The 19,218-nt window shown below is 39.2% G+C and overlaps 1 long non-coding RNA gene across 4 annotated transcripts in view; it reads right to left on the reverse strand.

Moving 5' to 3' along the window:
• Window positions 1–19,218, reverse strand: part of LOC311524639 — an 85,058-nt gene that overhangs the window by 24,398 nt on the left and 41,442 nt on the right. For all 4 annotated transcript variants that reach the window (XR_014712597.1, XR_014712598.1, XR_014712599.1 and 1 more), the window contains 2 exons: window positions 18,156–18,269; window positions 3,056–3,200 (listed from right to left, as the gene is read on the reverse strand). This is a non-coding gene — a long non-coding RNA (uncharacterized lncRNA). The remainder of the gene's footprint in view (window positions 1–3,055; window positions 3,201–18,155; window positions 18,270–19,218) is intronic.

The following is a 19,218-nucleotide window of genomic DNA, read 5'->3' on the forward strand; positions in this document are numbered from 1 at the left end:
ACAACCATTGTGAACACAACTAAATACAATCCTGTCTGAACACAGGAAGACCAATGACTGCTGCAAAAATAGATTTTGGCTGAGGTGGTAACAAATAATCATTTGCCTTTGTGTTAAAGAAATCTGTATATTTAATTGGTCTCCTGGAACAAAAACTTTTTTTGTACAGCTAAGAAAAAAAATCTATTATTGCACCAGGTTTTTGTTAAGTCTTATGCCCACTCACATGCAATAATATCTTGTTTTGCAAGCTATTTTTGAAAATGTGTAGATTGAGTCTTGGAGTGTGCACAGAAAAGCTATACATCTGTCTGAACGTACTTGACATCCTAATGTGTCTTGTTTTGGCACTTTTACATTTGGTATTAAACTGTTTTTTTCCTGAACTTAATAAATATAAATAGAATTAAATAGCAGGCTGTAGATATAACATTTCATCATTAACTCTCTGGTAATCATGGAATATACAGATTGAAATGAGATCCCATTGGGTGTTCAGAAAAAAGGGAAAGGAAGAAGTCATCTGTTGTTGTATAGAAAAGTAAATATATTTGAAAGTAGCCAGGAAAACAGTCCAAGTAGGCCTCAAAAGTCATGAGTTCGTAGCACCAGCATGGTTTATCATAAAGAACAATTTTCCTTTGTACCTGACTATTGGGCGTATATGGAAGTGATAAAATCACTTGATAGAGAGCTGTATACAACAGAAGGATTACAAATAGATAGCTCTGTGATTCTAGTTATTGTTTTAAATGCTATCATCCCGCTGCAACTGTAACCAGTGGGAGTTCTGCTGTCCACTCCTGACCCTAAGTCTGTAGATGCTTTTTGTCTGGTCCATTTTTTTTAATGTTGTATTTGAATATGCATCTTTGTGCTCCCCCAATCCTAGGGCTGGTTCATTCACTAGCATAAGTTACAACAACCTTCAGGTTTCTCTAACATAAACCCAGCTGTCCATGGCTCCTGGAGCTGTTGTGACATCAAAGGATCAGCTGGGATCCTAGCCATATCCCATACACTGGTGGCCATGATGGGGGGAGGGGAACTGGGAGAAGAGCTGCTACAGCAGTTTTATGATATTAGAGGATTCTCCTGTGCAGGGAGAAGCCATCCACGAGCCTTTAATGTGCATTTATGGTTTCTTTGACCCAGTGAAGTGATGCAAAGCAAATGATTGCACGCATAAATTGGAGCATATTGACTGATCTGAACTAAAATGAAATACACAAAGGGGATGTTCTAGAGAATCATACCACCCCGTCCAGAAAAGTTTACAGTAACCATCTGGGACTTGTATCCTTCCTTGAGAGCCAGCAAACATGACCTTTACCAGACCAATGGAGGGAAGCCAATTGTAGTTATATGGCCTCCAAGTCCTAAGCAGTCAAATCTAGGGATTTTTTTAATCAGAAGCTTCTTGGCTAGCACAATAGTTGCGATGATTTATAAGGAAAGAGCTGTTCCAGAAGGCAGCTAAGGTCCACGCCAGCTTTGGGGTAGGATTTTCAAAAGTGCCCAGTGTTGGCCTAAGTAGCTTTTTCCCAAAGTCAGTGTGAGTTTTACTGCTGACTTCAGTGAGAGCACAGTAAGGTCAATGCTGGGCGCTCTTGAAAATCCCACCCTTATAGACCAAAATCAGCATTTACACCAAGTGCACCTGGCAATAACTCAATGCAGATTCAGATTTCACTAAGGTATGAATAACCTTTAAGGGCATTCCCAACAATGACATTGCACTAATAGAATCTGGAAGTTAAGTGTGGACAAATGTGGTGAGGTCAATATCAGGCAAGAGATCTCAGAAAGATGAGAGACAGTGTTGCCTCAGTGAAAAATAGGCTCATCTCAGTATAAGGAAATAATTATGGTATGCCAGATGGTAAATGCTGTTGACTTAATGATGCATTCTCAGTCATAACAAATAACTATATGAAGTCACCTCTTCTGACAATAGTTTAAACCCTGTGACTTGAATACTACAGCCAACATGTGGATGCATTTCTCCTTAGTTTAGCAATAAGCAGATATTATATGCTAGTGCATATATACAGCATTTATTAACTCAACAGTTAAACGGTGCAACACCTCCTGTGAGAAGATTATGAAAATATTTTAAGTTTACTGAGTACACCTCTGTGTGTCTAGAGAACTGCTTGTTTCAGTGATGACAATTCATATGGTAAACACACTGAAATCTTTTAATAATGATTATATTCACTTAAATATTTTAAATTGTGAGGATCAGTTCCTGCAGCTAGTAAAGTCAATATCAGTGTTCCCATTGACTATGATGGAAGTACAATCAAGCTTCAGATATGAGAAAAGTAGAGGTATCTTGATCCAAGTCCAAGTCAAAGATCAGGTCTGTGATTAAAAATTGTGATGTAGTATAAAGTAAAGCTGATGATGAAGCAAATGGGGTATTTAAGTGACCAGCTGTTTTATAGCCTGCTAAACCAAAACCTCTTTAGTTTTAACATATTTTAGACTATCTGGTAAACTTTGAAAATGTGAAATGCTCCAGAAAGCTTTATACTAAGCCAGACTTTAAAAAAAATCTTCTTGTTTGCATTTAAAATATTTGTTGTCAACTGTTTGAATTTGTCAGAAGTACACAGTGCACTTTTCTTTAAAGTCTGAGGATAATAACAATAAAAAGCCCCCCTGGAATATAAATACTTTGTACTATCAAGACAAGGCCTAATGCTATCTAGTTTCCTTCGTTTTGCATGTTGTAACTCCCCTCTACTACGCTGTCCCTGTATCTTGGGTTGTGCACTCTTTAGGGGAGGTACTATTCATTTTATATTTGAAAATGCTTAGCCTGTCATGTGCTGTTGGAAACTGGCCTATTCCAGTGATAAATTTGGCCCATTATAATCGGTTTCAGTGTGTGCTTTTCATTTTACATGAGGAGTCTAGTGACCTACAACCTTCAGTTCCTTATGTGTGTCCAAACTGATGGGCAACACTCCGTTTTGGATTATGGAGAACTATGATCTGTGGGGAGGAGGGGAAGAAATGAGGCTAAATCCTGCTGGTCCTTACTCACCTGAGTAATCTCTCTTGTATTCAGTGGAGTAGCCCATGTGAGGTCTTGCCGGATCAGGCCCCGAAAGAACAATTCTCTGGCCTTAAAACAGCTGAATTTTAAAGAAAGCAGTTCCTTTGTTTATATCTGATGTTAGAGCCTTCCTCTGCAAAGAAAGCATCAGAGGAAGTGATTTAAAATGCAGGCTTGGAAGGGTAGGGATGTAAGTTCTGGTCCCAGCTCTGCCACTGACTTGATGTGACCCTGGGTTCCTGTTACTTAACTTCTCTACTTCAGTTTTGCCATGTATAGTGGAGGAAGGAGTTGAGGGAGGGGGGAGCCTTAGGGTATTTCCCAACCACAAAGCAGTGTTGAAGCTAAATTAATTAGTCCAGTTAGAATGTGCTATAGAAGTATGAAGGATTTAATGGGTATTTGCTATTGCAAATAACTTGATAGACGCAAAGGCCCATATGTGCCTCCCAGAAAATATTGTGCTTCCATCTATTTGTATATGTAGGTATTACTGTACCTAAGATGCAAAGATCCTAAATACTAAAAGGAAAAAACATATTTGATCTAGCTTAATTTAATTAAAAGAAACTTTGTGCTTTCTTTTATCGAGCTGCCTCTCACAGTCCTAGTTTAAATAATCATAAAAGCTTTTTAGTCTGAGCCTGCATTTTGTTTATATCAATGGAATTTTTGGATATCAAGGAGTCTTGCCTGTGCAGTGAATGAAGTATTAGGGCCCTTTGTTAGAAACTTTAGTGAGTTCTAAAGATAGCTGTCTCTTATAGCTATTCTCTGGCAGAGAGTGAGTGTGTGATTGATTGAGGACAAGTACAGTATAAGAAAGAATAGTTAAAACACAGACACGCTGACATTATAATGCAGTGTTTCGTCAGATGATGTGGTGTTTTGACTACTTGGCTGCTGCACGTCTATCATTTTAAATGACATTAAATGGGACAAAATAGCTATAGTGTGGAGACGAGAAATCTTTGGGTCTGTACTTACAATGCAGATAAAATAGCCCCCTTTGAACTTGTGGAGCCAAATGTTGTCCAAAGACCCTACTCTTCCGTATGGAAAAGAGGTGTGTGGTGTTTTCTTTTCCCCTACCATAGGCTTTTTCTGGTTAGGGTGCTTGGCTTGTGTCATTACAAGGATGCCAGGCAAAGGGAAGCAGTTTATATTTTGATATCCCATGCCCAGTTTTGCCATTCAGTACAGAATTCACTGTTGTGAACTATATCATGACTGTGTGTTCTTTGTACTGTTGACTTTTAATATGCTCCTTTATACTTTCATTAAAGTTGCACACAAAGCTAACTTTTACAAGCAGCCATTGATGTTCAGCTGTAACAGAGTTTCCCATAACCCTGTGACTGCATCCCTGATATATCTTATTTGGTTCCACCAAGTTGTTGTAATACTCTCTCTGGCTTTTAGAGTTTTCTATTTTTTTTTAATTCTCTGCTATTAAAATTATAACTAGGGTATGTTTTGCTCATTGGATTTAAGCTATGTAGCCGCTCACATTCCTCACCCTCATGGAAGCCAGACTTTTAATACACCTTAGTGTAATGTATGCTGTAACTGTTTGTTTGTCAAATTAGTGATTCTTTCCAGGAACCGGCCTGATCATTGAATACCTCATGAAGTGTGTGTGTATAATAGGTTGTGAGCTGTTTTTTCAAATACATATTTCAAAAGGGAAAATAAATATTGTGTAAATTAAGCTTGTTTAAAGTATTCCAGATTTCTAGTGGGGGGACTTCTGATGATAGATACACAATACAAAGAAATAGAGCAAACCCAAACAAAAGAATATAGCCTTTGTAAGTTGCAGTTACTCATACCACTTTTCATGTACATTGGCTCATTGTATATAACTCGATTGCCATACCACTTAAATATTTTCTGCCACTACTTGCCTCCCTCCCCATGGTTAAGTTTATGTACTCTTACCAAAATATTCATGCCATGCATGACTTAAGTCCTATTTTTGTTCTATGGACAAACCAAAAGTAAATTGTTGGTCAATAAGGCAGCTTCTCCAAAACCAGTCATCTAGTAAACTGGAGAAAGCCCCAAACCTTTAGTCAATGTGTGCATGTGCCTCTTCCCCTCATTGCATAAACCAGGTCTAAAACTCAATTGCCATTTCTATGTTGAATGATGCAAATATTGATAAACAAACAGAAGTCAAGAGAATTAAGGCTACCATGTTAATTTAAAGAAGTGTTATTCAAAACAGAGGTTACTCCTTTGAGGTGTATTTAATCCTGTGTGGTTGGTGCGGTTTTTTTTACTGGCCATAGTGATCCTTTCAAGGATCATTCTTCAAACCTGTGGAAAATTTTGCTACTTTCACAGCAGCCTACTTATCCTGTACACTTTTATATAATAAATCAAGCTATTTCATAACCTTCTGCATGTTAGGATGTGGTAAAACTCTCAAGTACTGTAAAGGCTTTGGTTTTCAGAGTTTTCTTAATACCGAATAGTTAATAAAAAGATAGCAAGATTATTAATAAACCTTGTTTTTTGTTGCCTTCATTAGGTCAGTTTCTCCAAGATCGTCCCCTCCAGGTATGACTGAGCTAGTGAGACTTGCTAGAGGCTTCCATTACTGAAGCTATTAGGCATAATGCTATGATTAGTAGGCCAAAAACCAAGGTGTTGGGTGCTTCAAGACAAGGATAGCTTACCAGAATTGCAGTAATTGTGACCTGAAGTTCTGACAACAATAAATATTCTGTGACATAATTTTGGTGTAAACTTCTTCTGTCAACCAATATGAACAAACTGAGACATCCATCAGGTATGGAAAGAAGGGCCTCTCCTCATCGTATTCCTCATATCTCCTTCCACTTTCTTTGTTTTATTAATCGGAGATGATATGAGTAGAACAACAAAGTTTGATTATTTTGGTAAAACTAATGGCAAAAAGGGAATAAAACTCTTCCTCCCATATTCTTTCCACCTCTTTCGTGTCATTGCTCTGCCAGTGTACTTATCCCATTTTTTGTTATGAATCTTAATCTTTACTGAGTACCTAATGTTTACTCTTTATGCAAGTAGAAACTGGTTTCTTAAAGAACAGGTCTCCTTCTTCTCTAGTAGGGAAAGATCTATGGTCAGAGCTGCTTTCCGGATAGGAACAACTGAATATGAAATGCACTGGTTTAGTGTCATTGTATCTCCCCAATGACTATAACAGCCTGGTATTTACTCGCTACTGAAGAAATTCTCCTCTTAGCTCAAAGGATAAATGCCTGCAGTTTTTGATGCTGAATGTCCCAAATTTATCTTTTTTTCTAATTTGGGGCGGTGTGTGTGTCTGTTTGCATGTGTACATACATATAGACACAGTTCATTACACATAATGTCAGAGCTGCTGAAATTTAAACACCTCAGATGTTTTGTTGTTTGAATTCTATCTCATTTACATAAAATAATTGTGAGTGGAACCTGTGCACTGCTACTTATAAAATGAAATGTGTATCATTTGCTGAAAATGGAAACCAAGGATGCTATCAATCCTGAGAAATCTCTCACTGTTGGCTTGTGAGTGCTGGGAAGGGGGAAAACAGCTACTTCCACAATAGCCTTTCTGCAGACTGCACACAGGGAAGCTAGCTGTTGGAAATGGGAGCTCTGGACAGGAATGAGTTCAGCAGTGGACGGACATGAATCGTTTTTCACCTCCTCACTCACAAATCAACAGCAGTTGAACTGGCCTATATCTCAATCACCTTCCCTGCTGGAACCTCCTCCTATTTAATGGGGGCATTTCTAGGATCCCCTGGATAGTCTGGCAGCATGATTCTGTTGGGTAAGGAGTGTTAAGCAGCGAAGGCTGCAAATCCAGTAGAGGCACAGTCTCTATGAAGAAGGTCCTGTGCCTTCAGCTAGTCTCCAGAAATTGTGGCCTAACCTGCTGCTGCTTCTGTTTGTTTGGGATCAAATCCTACCCTCCTTGAAAATATTTGGAGGAAACTCTGAGGGGAAAAAAGTGTAGTTTTTTTGTTTTGTGTCACCCCATCACCGCCCTTCCCCATCCTCCTGGATGTAAGGTTACTCCTGCACGTTTTACAATGGGCATGGAGATTAAATCCTATGGTAGGAATAGATCAACTCTGGAATCTAAATATTGAAAAGGATACCCCAAAGAGGCAGGAGAGAAGTTGTTTGCATCAGCACTGTTAAGACTATTATTAACAGATTCCAACTGAAAGATCATATTAAATAGTAAGGCAGAATATTGTGATGGATTCCCTCTTCCTTCATCTGAGCTGCAGGTGGGTTTAACTTCTGAGAGGCTGTGGGGAATGGAAAGTGAACAAGGTGTTTGGTGCTACCTATTGCTAGCTCTAGGGGAATAGGCATTGCTGAGTAAGCACTCTGGCAGGACTAAAGGATTCATGGCTTTCAAACTGATGTCATATCTCCTTTTTGATACCCTCAGTACAATATTGTAACTATCGGATCAATTGGGGAAAGTAACCAGTATCTGAAAGAGGTGAAAGAAACACTGGGAATCTTTCAAGTACACAGTTTGACAAGTTAACCACAGGAGCTGGTCTAGTGATGTTAGAAAATTGTGCGTTTCTATAAGATCTGATTTTATACTTTTTTTTTATGTTGAGTAGTACGTTTCAATAGAACCATTCCAAGAGTCATTAGTGGAACTAAATGAAGAGCAAGGCCAGAAGTGGAGGTTGAACCTTCCAACCTCTCCAAGGTCGTCCTCAGAAGCAAGCTCCCTACAGACCAGGACATAACAACTCAAAGTGGCACCAGACATTTCCAGAATAACAGATCCAAAACCTGACACATCTCCACGGCTACAATGATCAACACCCCCTATAACTCACCATTCAAGATCCATGGGTCCTACACATGCCTATCACAAATGTGGTGTACCTCATCCAGAGCATTAAATACCCTCAACAACTAATGTGTGGGTGAAACTAGAAAATCATTATGTTCTCGAATAAATTCACACAGGGTGAAGGTTTTTTTCACAAAGCTATCACTCTATATCTGACCTCTGTTGTCGTCCTCAAAGGAAACCTGCGTAAACGCTTTCAAAAGACAAGCCTGGGAGCCTAAATTCATTACTCTGCTAAATGCTAAAAATCATGAATTGAACAAACACACTGGATTTTCAGCTTATTACAACAATCTATAACCCAGTAACTCCCTCCTTGACCTATGAGTGCAGAGTTGTTAACAGACTACTCTACCTTGAATGGACCCTTACATTAGGTGCTAACAACTTGTACTAAATCTGTTCCACCTTGAGTTTTGCGGTGATGCTGGAAATACCTTTCCCTGACCTGAAGAAGAGCTCTGTATGGCTCGAAAGCTTGTCTCACACCAAGAGACGTGGGTCACCCACCTTGTCTCTCTAATATCCTGGGACCCACACGGCTACAACTACACTACATACTCTCTCTCTCTCTCCTGGGCCTCAATAACCTGATAAGGATCAAGATTACAAATGGTTAGTCCCTCTCACATAGCAGAGGTCAGTATCTGCTGATTCGAGTAGCTACTGTTGCACTTTTTTGCCTTAAAGCTACTATGAGGATTAATGAGATAAACTTAAAGCCAGGGGACAGCATGACACAAGTAATGACTAGCATTTTCCCAAACCACTCTGCCTGCCTTTTAAAATGAGTAGAAAGTCACTAAGTTTAAAATCATCATTAACCCTGATAAATGTTGATAACTGATGGCTTGGTATAACACTGCCTTTGATTAAAAAATTAAATGCTCATGGCTTGTGCCACTGTACTTCACTTTAAATTTGAACGAATGAAATAAATATAAAAAATTCCAATTCCATGGTATTATAGCAGTGATGAATTAACCTATTACAATATAGTTGTTTCTAACAGGGGAGGGAGATCTGTGTGTGTGTGCACGTGTGTGTGCACACAATGTATTTATGGTACTTTTATCACCTTTTCCATTAAAATTGTATATCAAACTGGCTGCTGCTCTTGTGTTTTAAAGCTACAAGCATGTTCCATAACAATTAAAACCCTGAGGAGAGTACAGCTCACTTCCTGATTTTAGAACAGGAGTCGCAGCTGCTCTCATGGTAGTAGGTTTCCAGATGTCTGTGTTTGTTGTATGGAATAGTGTTGTAATTGCAGGAAGGAAGGGATATGATTTTGCTATCAGAGAATGTTGTATCCATTGACACCCCCTTGGATGCAGTGATGCAGGCTGCAATGATGCAGATACAGAATGTACAGTAAAGTATAATATAGTGGGATAAAATTTCCCTCCAAGTCACAGTATTGCCATTTAAGTCCTGGGGAAGCCACATATGGAGTTCAGAACTGAATATGGCATCTTATATAGCATGTAAAGAAAAACAGCAACTTTTTAAAAATGTTTAAAGTCAAATTTGAACTGAATGAGAAGTGCCATTTTGTATTTCCAATACTGGCCTAGGTATTGCAGCCCACTGTAAAACTTATTCAGTAAGCTGGGAGCTGAGCAATGCCTAAACTCAGAGTGAAGAACGTAGGGGCAGTTTGAGCTCTTGATGTCTTGCTTTTGTACAGTTGTAACAGAAGTTGGGCCATGGGTGGATGATTAGAAACTCAAATCCCTCGCATGCCTTTAGCACCCCGCTGGGGCTTAATCTTGCATTTCCCCCAAACACCACAGTACATTCTGTGGGAATGCTGGAGATGTGGTTGTGGGGTTTTCTTTTTTTCTTTTGTTTTTCTTTTTAAATCAAAACCACAAAAACCCTTCAGTCTCTAGTGAGCAATTTGGTAGGGGTAAAAATATTTTCCTGGGAATTTGTAGTACAGTCTCTTTACATCACTTCCCAGTGCCCCAAAATTTGGTGACTAACAGCTGAACCTGAATTTCTGCCCATCCCTAGTAGAGATGCACACAGATTACTCTGACTGTAACTTCATATCAGTAGACACTCAAACCCTTATCCATTTTTTTTAAATGGGTCTCATTGCTCCTCTGATGGGAAAACTCACAGGAGGGAGGTTAAAGGGATGAATCTTGGTGAATTTCTCCTTGTGGTATATTTTCTGGGACTGTACCATTGGGGAATGTGATTCGTTCCCAGACAGGACACATGGTCTTCTCTCCACTCTTTGTACACATCTGAGGACTCTCTGAGCGTCCTAGTTGAGGTCTGGAATAAAACCACCATGGCAAAGTGGAGTCCCCTTTTTACACAGGAGAATGGAGATCTGCATATAGAGGATCCCTTTGTGTGCCAATCTAGGGTGTGTGACTTGATATCATGTCTTAAATATGAATAAGAAACCCTATCTGAATTAAACCAAGTCATCAGACCAAAGCTACTGAGACACCAAATGACTGTTTCAACAGCTCTGTGAAAGAATGCTCAAAATCAGGTTAATAGCTCCAAGGGAGAATTGATTTCTTTTTCTGTTTAATATGTTTGGTTACTCCTCCGAAGTAGTAGCTCTTAGTTGGGAAGTGGTGCTCCCACTGCCCCATGAGGTTGATCCTGAAAGGTGCTGAACATCTCCTTGTCATACTTGGTTTCCATGGAAATCAATGGGAATTGAGGGAGCTCACCAAGCTTCAGGATTTGGCCATTTTAGACTCCTCTTTACAGGGAGAAGGATCTGTTTCTCTTCTCTTCCCTTGTACATCTCCCACAGGCTAGATGAACTTCAGGCAATAAAACAAGCATCCTGCTGAGGTGACCAAACTGGGAACTAAAACCCCAGGACACTTCTTCCCTTTTGCTGTCTGCCACAGGCTGCAATAAACTTGATCCTGTATGAATAATAGGCCCTCATCCTAGTTTTGACCTTTCCAATAAACTGGCCTCTCCATCTGTATCTTTATTATTTTGAAAGGGAGGCGGGGTTAGAAAAGTTTTGGAAATGCTGTATTACTGGACTTCCATTTGCCTTTAAAACCCCATTTGCTCTAGCTTCCTCTGCCTAAGGAGAAATGTCTATTTATTTGATAAATAATCTCCTATCTAAATTCTAACAAAGAAACGAGGGGAGAGAGCTGCCATGTTACCATACTCTTCAAACTCAGTCCTTTTAAATTCACACTATTTTCAGACTGTTCCCCTTTCCTGTTAACTGTGCGTCTTTTCAGACGTAAACCAATCATCACTTTGCAGAGGCAGTGTGGTTTACTGGATAGGCCACTGATCAAGGACTCAGGGCACCTGGGTTCTGTTCTCAGCTCTGCCACAGGCTTACTAGGTGACCTTAGCCAAGTCACTTCACCTTTCTGTGCCTCTGTTTTTCCCCTCCAACCCTTTCTGTCTTGTCTAGTTAACCTAAAAACTCTTCTCACTGTTTGTACAGTGTTTAGCAAAGTGTGGCCCACACATAGCAACCCCAACTCGTGTGTATTATTTGTGTTGTGGTAGCACAATTTGTCTCTTGTTAATAATATACTGCTGTCATCTTTTGCAGAAAAGTGCACAGCATGAAATCCCCAAATCCATGCCCTCTTCAAATCCCTAGTAAATGTAAAAGTAGTCAGGATGGAGGATTGTAGCTGCCTTCAGTCTGAGGCTACAGCTCCAGTCACCCATGCAGCTAGTCTGTGGCCATTACTATGGCCAACAGGCTATATTAGTGGCCAGAGCCCACTGTGTCTTGTGGCTGAAAATCTGGGCAGTTTTCAAACTTACTAACCTCACCCTTCTCACAACATGATCTGCCCACAACCCTCCTTTCTCTGCATTCCTTTGGAGTTAATTGCAATGTAGCTTGGCTCAGTGTGTGACAAACAAAGGTTGTGGACTTCTTCTATCTGGTCTCTTTTCCCCCTTCATGCAGTGGCACTATAATGGTTCTTCTGCATTTTGTGCCTTCTGTGGCCCTTCTTCAGCAGGGATTTGTCCCATACTCTTTAAAAAGCAAAATGGCATGATTCATTAAAACAGAGGACATGGGGTGGGGAGTCAGATGTATCATCACTATTCAAAATTAATTGAATTATTTGGTTATATCAGGTTTTCAAAGTAGTATGAAACTCCAAATCACCATTCTCTGTGCTACAAAATTAATGTTATAGGCATATAGCTAGTGAATATTTCAGATGTGCAACAGTCTTTTAAGATCTGTGGTCTTCCATCATTATACATTTGTTTATGGATGGTGTTTTTTCCCCTTGCACAATGTGGTCCGTTCTTCACTTGAGACACAAGGGATTTCTACACACAGCTTCTATTAATGCTACTGAGGTGCCTGCACAAATCTATGTGCAGAGGCTTTATGAACACATTTAATGAAGCAATAGAACAGCATAGTGTAACTATGTGTTTCCACAATAGTAAACCTAACACAGCTTAAGGCAAATAATGATATTAATAGTTCTCTTATGGAAGAAAGCTTGGGTAGGATTCAGGCAAGAGAAAATATTAGCCTTGTTTTGAATATTTTTTCCCCATCCTATTCAATGTGCTCTAGTTATGTCAAAAACTTTAATCTCACTATGCTGGTTGTTCCAAAGGTACAACCTCTGTTAACCGTATTGCAAGCTACTTCATTTTAAGAAATTCTAAAATTAAATTTCTAGAAAACACACTTTTCTCATTTAAATAAGGATAAGAGATATTGGGGGGGGGAGGGAAATCACATTTACATCAGTACATGAAATTTTAACATACAATTCTAATGCTTGTCTTTTAGTAACAAACAAATGTTTGAGCTAGAGCTTGCTGTTTCCTCAATGTTTACTGGTGTGATACATATATATAAAAATAAATACATAATTGAACAAGCATGGTATGTTTTTTTTCAGATCAGTGGGGGAAAAAATCCACGTTTGTTCCATGGAATTTTGCACAGAAATTCTCATGGTTCCATTTTTGCACATATGTACATGCACCCCATACTTTGCTTTATTTAGAATGGCTCTTTCCACTTAACATGCTATTCTAATTTTTGCTATCTGTATGTGGGCTGCTTTTTCTCAAATAGATCAGACGTGTGCGGTGAGGGGAGAGGGATGCCTATTTACAATGCAGAATTAGCCCACTTTTGCTAAAGATTCATGTTCCTTTGTAATGTTACCTTCATCTGTGACTCCTTGTTTGAATTCATAAGGCAATGTGAAAAACCTTGAACTTCAAATACACTTAATTGTGTTGGTCAGTTTATTGTAGCATTTGTTGGAAGTGGAACTGGAGGTCCATTGTAAATGGTACAATATGGCCCCCATGAATATTTTTAGTATCTCTAGTTTGTCACATATACTTGAATACAGCTTTTAAAAAAATGTTAATGGCCTTCCCTCCCCCAGGATTTTATGTGGACCATGCCTTATTTGCATACCACTAATTCTTTGTAATCACATGTTTTTCTCTCTCTCCTTAGTCACTAAAATATCATCTTTGGAGGCATTTGTGGACCCTTATGGGTCAACTGTAGCCAGAAGAAATTGCCTCAGGAACTGACTTGTCGGTTATCTACCTTAAGGTGAGTTTCCAGCTTGATTGAAGAGCATCACCATTCTCCTTTGTTCCTTTTAATGGATCAGTTCTTCTGACAAGTATCTAGTTACTTTCCAAGCTCTCTCTGATCTTTCTGATTCAAGTGTAGTTGAGAAGATGGCAGTGGTGCAGTTTCTCCTTTGTGTATGTTTAATCTTCTCAATAAGTTTCACTCTCTTGACAAACTCACAGCACTGAAACTTTCTCTTGAAAGGATGTCATGACCTTCAGATGTTTGGCTTTGGTTGGACCTTAAAGTCTGCTTTAGACACTGTTTAAAACATCTAGTATAGCATAAGTGCATGCAATATATAATATAAGGTAGTAATGTTCAAGGTCTGCTGTAGATCTGCTAGCAGCTTTCAGTACATTCTGCTGTGTGAAAAGGGCTTTCTGTTTCTGCTACATTCAACCATGAGTTAGCCTTCATATTTTGTGGGAGGGGAGGGGGGCTCCTATTTGGTTTTGTTTTCACCTGTTTCTATGGGTTAAAGTTACATAGCACTGGCTGCTTTGTCATATGTTCACAGGTGATGAACAGCTACATCCAATCCCTGCGGATGTTGTGAAGCAGTTTGATTTTTTTTTTTATCACGGTTTCTTATGTTCAATTATAGATGCCTTGATTTTTTTTTAAAAAAATCAATACAAATGATTCAGTCTTGGGTATCTTCTAATGCAATTCAATGTAACAGAGAAAAATAGGCTGGCATTTACTGGTTCCTTATGACTCAGGTCTCTGTCATCTGTGGTGGTTTTCTTCAGTGGCAGCTATTCACATCAGATAATGCTCATTACTTTACAATAATTGTGCATTCTGTTTCTTTCTATCATCCACAATAATCCTGTTAGTGTTGTTACTTCTTAAGGCTCATTGTTGGTAAGCATCCTCTGATAAAAGTCTATATACTCTGACTCTTTGATCTGTTGAAGTCCATTATAACTGCACATGTTGCTATAACACACAGTGATTGGCTTTTAAGGCTTGCCTCTCAATGAGCGGGGTATGGCTTTAAGCATCTCACCGGCATTTTAGGAGCTTTTGCTAGATTTTCTCTAGTCTATTGCTGAAACATTAAGCCATAATTTTATTCATTAACAGCTAAATTACTGCAGAGTTTTTGTTAATAGGCCTTGTAGGCCTTTCTGGTTTTCAGAGTTTGCATTCAGTGTAGAAGTCAACAGTAGCCTCTAGTTTTAATATATCATTGAAAGTGCTCCTACTAAATTACTTGAGCAATATAAGAGGCTAATTTTAAGATTTTGTGATCAACTGATTGCCTATTCATCAGATCACCTTTTTTATTTTCCTGTGTTCCTCATGTATGGACTTCATTATGTAGACTTGCTCCAGGGCTAAAATTTGATATTTTTATTCGGCATTCAAAATTATTTCTTCTTTTTTAAAAGCTGAATGAAAGTCTTTATTTTCATTTAAAAATTTGTACCAATAAATAATAGATTTGTACCATCTCTTTGCAGTAGCATAAGAAGCATTTTTATAAATTTTAGGAATATAAAAAATATTTAAAAATGCAATTGTTTTTTGAAAGGCAAACTAAAGAGATCATGTGCAAATGTTATTGTTTGAGGACTGAGTTTGACCTTAAGACTGGAACGTATTCTTCTGACTTTAGCCCTGATCCGGCAATTGTTCTCCATGTACTGACTCTCCATGGGGCTCGATGTGAGTGCAAGGGTACTCCTACATGCGGTCAGTTGCAGAACAGAGGCCTTGATTCTGAAAGGCTTTGATTTCAGTTAATCCACTTCCTGCTTATGCTACAAGAACCAAAGGGTTTTCTGTGCCCTGTCTTCCCTGCTCCTCTGTGTGTCTCTCCCTCCCTCTCTCTACCATTGCATCACTAGTGTATATGCAAGATATATTTTTAAATAGCATTTATGGAGTTTGTTAAAAGAATGCCGCTAAGTTTGACAGGCCGTAAATGTAATCCTCATTCTAAAATCTACATTCTTTAGAGGCTGAGATTGAAAGGCAAAATACCAACAAAAATCAGCATTGCTAGTCAAAAGCTGCAGTTAAGTGTTGTTTAGTGAACAAAACACTGGTGTGGAAGCCTTGACTCCTGGGTCGGATTCCTTGCTCTGGCTCTTGGGAGCCATCCTTTCCCTCCTCCCACTCACTACCCACTACAAAATCCTGGACCCCTGTAATGTGATGGAAGTAGAAATGTAAAAATACAATCTCCCTTCTTAAATTCCTGGCCCTCTTCCTTATGAAGATAGGTTGGAAATTATTAAACCAATGCTAAATGTCAGCTAATCACTAGACTTGAAAGGAACAAGCAGCAGGGTCCAGTTTATGAAGCAGGATCTGTGGGAAGAACCTAAAGATCTTCACCAAATCTGTATTTTCTCTATAAAATGTGACTTGATTAAATTTTGGATGTAGCCCAGAGGATCATTTTGCTAATCTCCCATGCTCTTAGTTTGGCCCTATGCAGAAGTGTGGACCACAAGTTGATTGATGATCACAGTGAAGGGGGGGCCCGCAAATGAATTTTCACAGTCCCACCCAAAGTGCTGGCTTTGCTATCACTAATTCACTGTCTGAATTCATCAAATGTCACTGTATGACCTAGGACAGATCACTTAACCTCTGTGACTCTGTTTATCATCCATAAAATGGATACACTACTTGCCTCACAGCTCCTCTGTAAAACTGGTTTCCTTAATGCTCATAACGAGCTTTTGAGACCCTCTGATGAAAGACACCATGTAAGTGGCAGCACTATCATTGACAATGACAACAACAAAATCAAAAGCTACAGCAATGTTTGAAATCCCAGCTCCTAGGCAACACACCAGTAGCAAATCTGAGGTGATAAATTTGTTTTGACTGCAGACCCCCACACATAAATTGACTAGACAGATGGGATGATGTCACAATATAAACATGCAGGCACAAAAGGGGACAAATCCTGGCTCTGCTGGTGCAAGGGGCCTGAAAGCTGTCCTAAACGGGTAGCCAAGGTTTCCAATGTTCTGGGGGAATCTGCAGCTGGTGTAGAACTAAGAATTTGGGCCGAAGTCTGAGCTTTTCACGTATGTATGTTTGTTTTTACAGTCTGTGGTGCAGTATCCCACTTTCTTTGGGTGCAGTATCCCACAGAGCTTCAAGCAATTGCAGTACTAGAGAATAACACACACTCCATCATGTGACAAATCATTTTAAAGATAACACAACAACTTTTTCTGTGAGATTCAGAGTAAATAGGCTGGAAACTGGACTGGGGAGACAGGAAGCCCCCATTCTGTCGGAAAATATTCAGCTGCAAGTAGATAATTACTTCACCATATTTCTTACATGCACATTTGTCTTTTCCTAAAGAACTTTTGAGAGGGAATTTTCAGTATCTCAGTTGACTGGACAGAGCTTTCTACCCCCCACCCCATCACCAAATGTGGTTAACATTGCGTATAAATAATCTCTCACGTTGCGCAATCTTAACCGTGTATACAAAAGTGGATAGAATGGGATTGTTTCTCCCCTCTTCATTTCAATTTCTCTCCTTTTTAAAAGTATTCTCTTTGTTTGCTAGGAGCTCCCAGCATGGAACACTAGTCAAAAGCCGAGGAATGACTGTTCACACAGCAGAACAAAAAAGTGAGGGAATGGAAGGAATGGAATCAGTGAGCAAGGACCGGAAGGAAACCAGCCAGAGGGTGTAGTGCTTGCATGGAAAGAGGGAGAAAGAGACAACCCAGAAGTTACTGCATCTTACAAGTGGGGTTTGGATGACTTTCTGTTGGGGAACAAGATATTACAAAGCCTGCTAGCCTAGGCAGCCGCTTTTTTAATTTGCCTGTCTAGAACAGCTACTTCTGCGGCTACCACAGAAAGAGAAATTGTAGCTTTCAACCCTTCATTTCATCCCTCTTACCTATAATCCTCTAGTTCCAGTCTGTCTGACCACTTGACAGGGCTTTTTTAATTAGTGAAGCTTTGGGCTGGGGGGGTGGGGAGGGAGTGAAGCTCAAATATGTTTTGCATATACAGAAACACTAGACAGCCTTGGAAACTCTGGATGAGATGAAAAACATTCTGCTGGGAATATAAAACAGCACACAGTGCACAGAATAATTAGTCTCATAATTGAGATTGTCATGTGCCTTATTAGGAAGCATCATTTACTTGAGATCCTTTCCTACAAAATAAATAAATTAAAATTTGCCATGATATTTTATAGCCTATTTCAAACTCTTGTCCGTTTATTTCAGTCTCTATATGATTTTGATTCCTGAAGAAAGGCTTACAGGATTGCTTTGAAATCACTTTCATCTTAGTCCTTTTTGTCTATCCTTCAAACACTATGTTGCACTCTGCGACACAGAAATAGTTTACGATACCAGACTGCATGAGACACGTGGAGCTTCTTAAAAGCCAGTCTCTGCCCTTGTGTTAGGGTGATGCACTTCCTGATTATTTGGCAGGGTTGGCATATGTTTAATAAAATGTTAGTAAATGCCACTTAGTAAAGATGTACTTTAATGCAGAGTGCAAGACTTCTCTGTATTCCTGGCATATTCATGAAGGTCAAGGAAATGGCTTACTCTAATAATTTCTTAATTTTATGGCACAACTGACTGACTGTGCTGTACCTTGGAGACCTGATAACATGCTTCATCAGCCTCTGTGGAATTCACACAGAAGACATTGGTCAAATTGCCTTCAGCTCACTTCGTTTGCTGGTCTGCAATTCTGCTCCAATTCCTCTGGAAGACAAAGAAACATGAAATTTTATGTGATAGCTCAGGACATTGTTAAATATATCAGCTGAAAATTGATCCTGACATTAGTATAGCAGGGACCCCTAGTGTTAAATCTCTATCAGAGTTGTTTTTATTTACATATTATAATACATTATTATTCTGATGTCAAGCGGTTTATGTTTGGCTGACAGTTTGCTTTGGGTAAAACTAAGCAGGCAAGGTTTTGAACTGGGAGAAACTTTAACAAAATGTAATAGTTTAGTTTTCAGTAATGTTACGAATAGCTGGTTACTTTTTTGTATTTCTACATTTTTTGCTGTTTTTGTTGAATAGTTAGATTATTGAGGGGGACGGGACACAAAATAATAAATGTCATCAAAGTGAGGCATGGGTTTATTTATTTTTTTTTTTAACTAAATGGTGCCAGTCAGCAGGGTGTCAAGATCCCATTTTTTGTTGGTCATTTTAAAAACGCTAAAATCTGTGTAGTGCTATTTTTCATAGTAAAGTTTTGCTATGCACATTATGTCCAAACTTTTCAAATTTGAGAGCCTAACCTGCAAGTACACATGTAAGGCTTGTCTACAATACTGCTTAAGTCAATGTAACTTACAACACTTGGGGTGTGAAAAAGCCACCCCCCTTAGCAATGTAAGTTAGGTAAACTAAGGGCGCTGTGGAAAAAGTCTCCCACTGATGTAGCTTCTACCTCTCACTGAGATGGAGTAATTATGCAACAGGAGAGTGCTCGCCTATCAGCATTGCACGTCTTAACCACATGCACTATGTCCGTGCAGCTGCACTGATTTAGCACAGTAATGAAGACAAGCCCTTAAACAGCTAAATAGAAATAGCCTGATTATCCAAAAAAACCCTGAGCCCTCTTAAATCCTGTTGAAGTCAATAGAAGCTGCAAATTCTTTATGCTTTTGAAAATCAGGCCATCCTTCCA

Source organism: Lepidochelys olivacea, assembly GCF_965140295.1.
Source record: "Lepidochelys olivacea isolate rLepOli2 genome assembly, chromosome: 8".
Lineage (NCBI taxonomy): Eukaryota > Metazoa > Chordata > Testudines > Cheloniidae > Lepidochelys > Lepidochelys olivacea.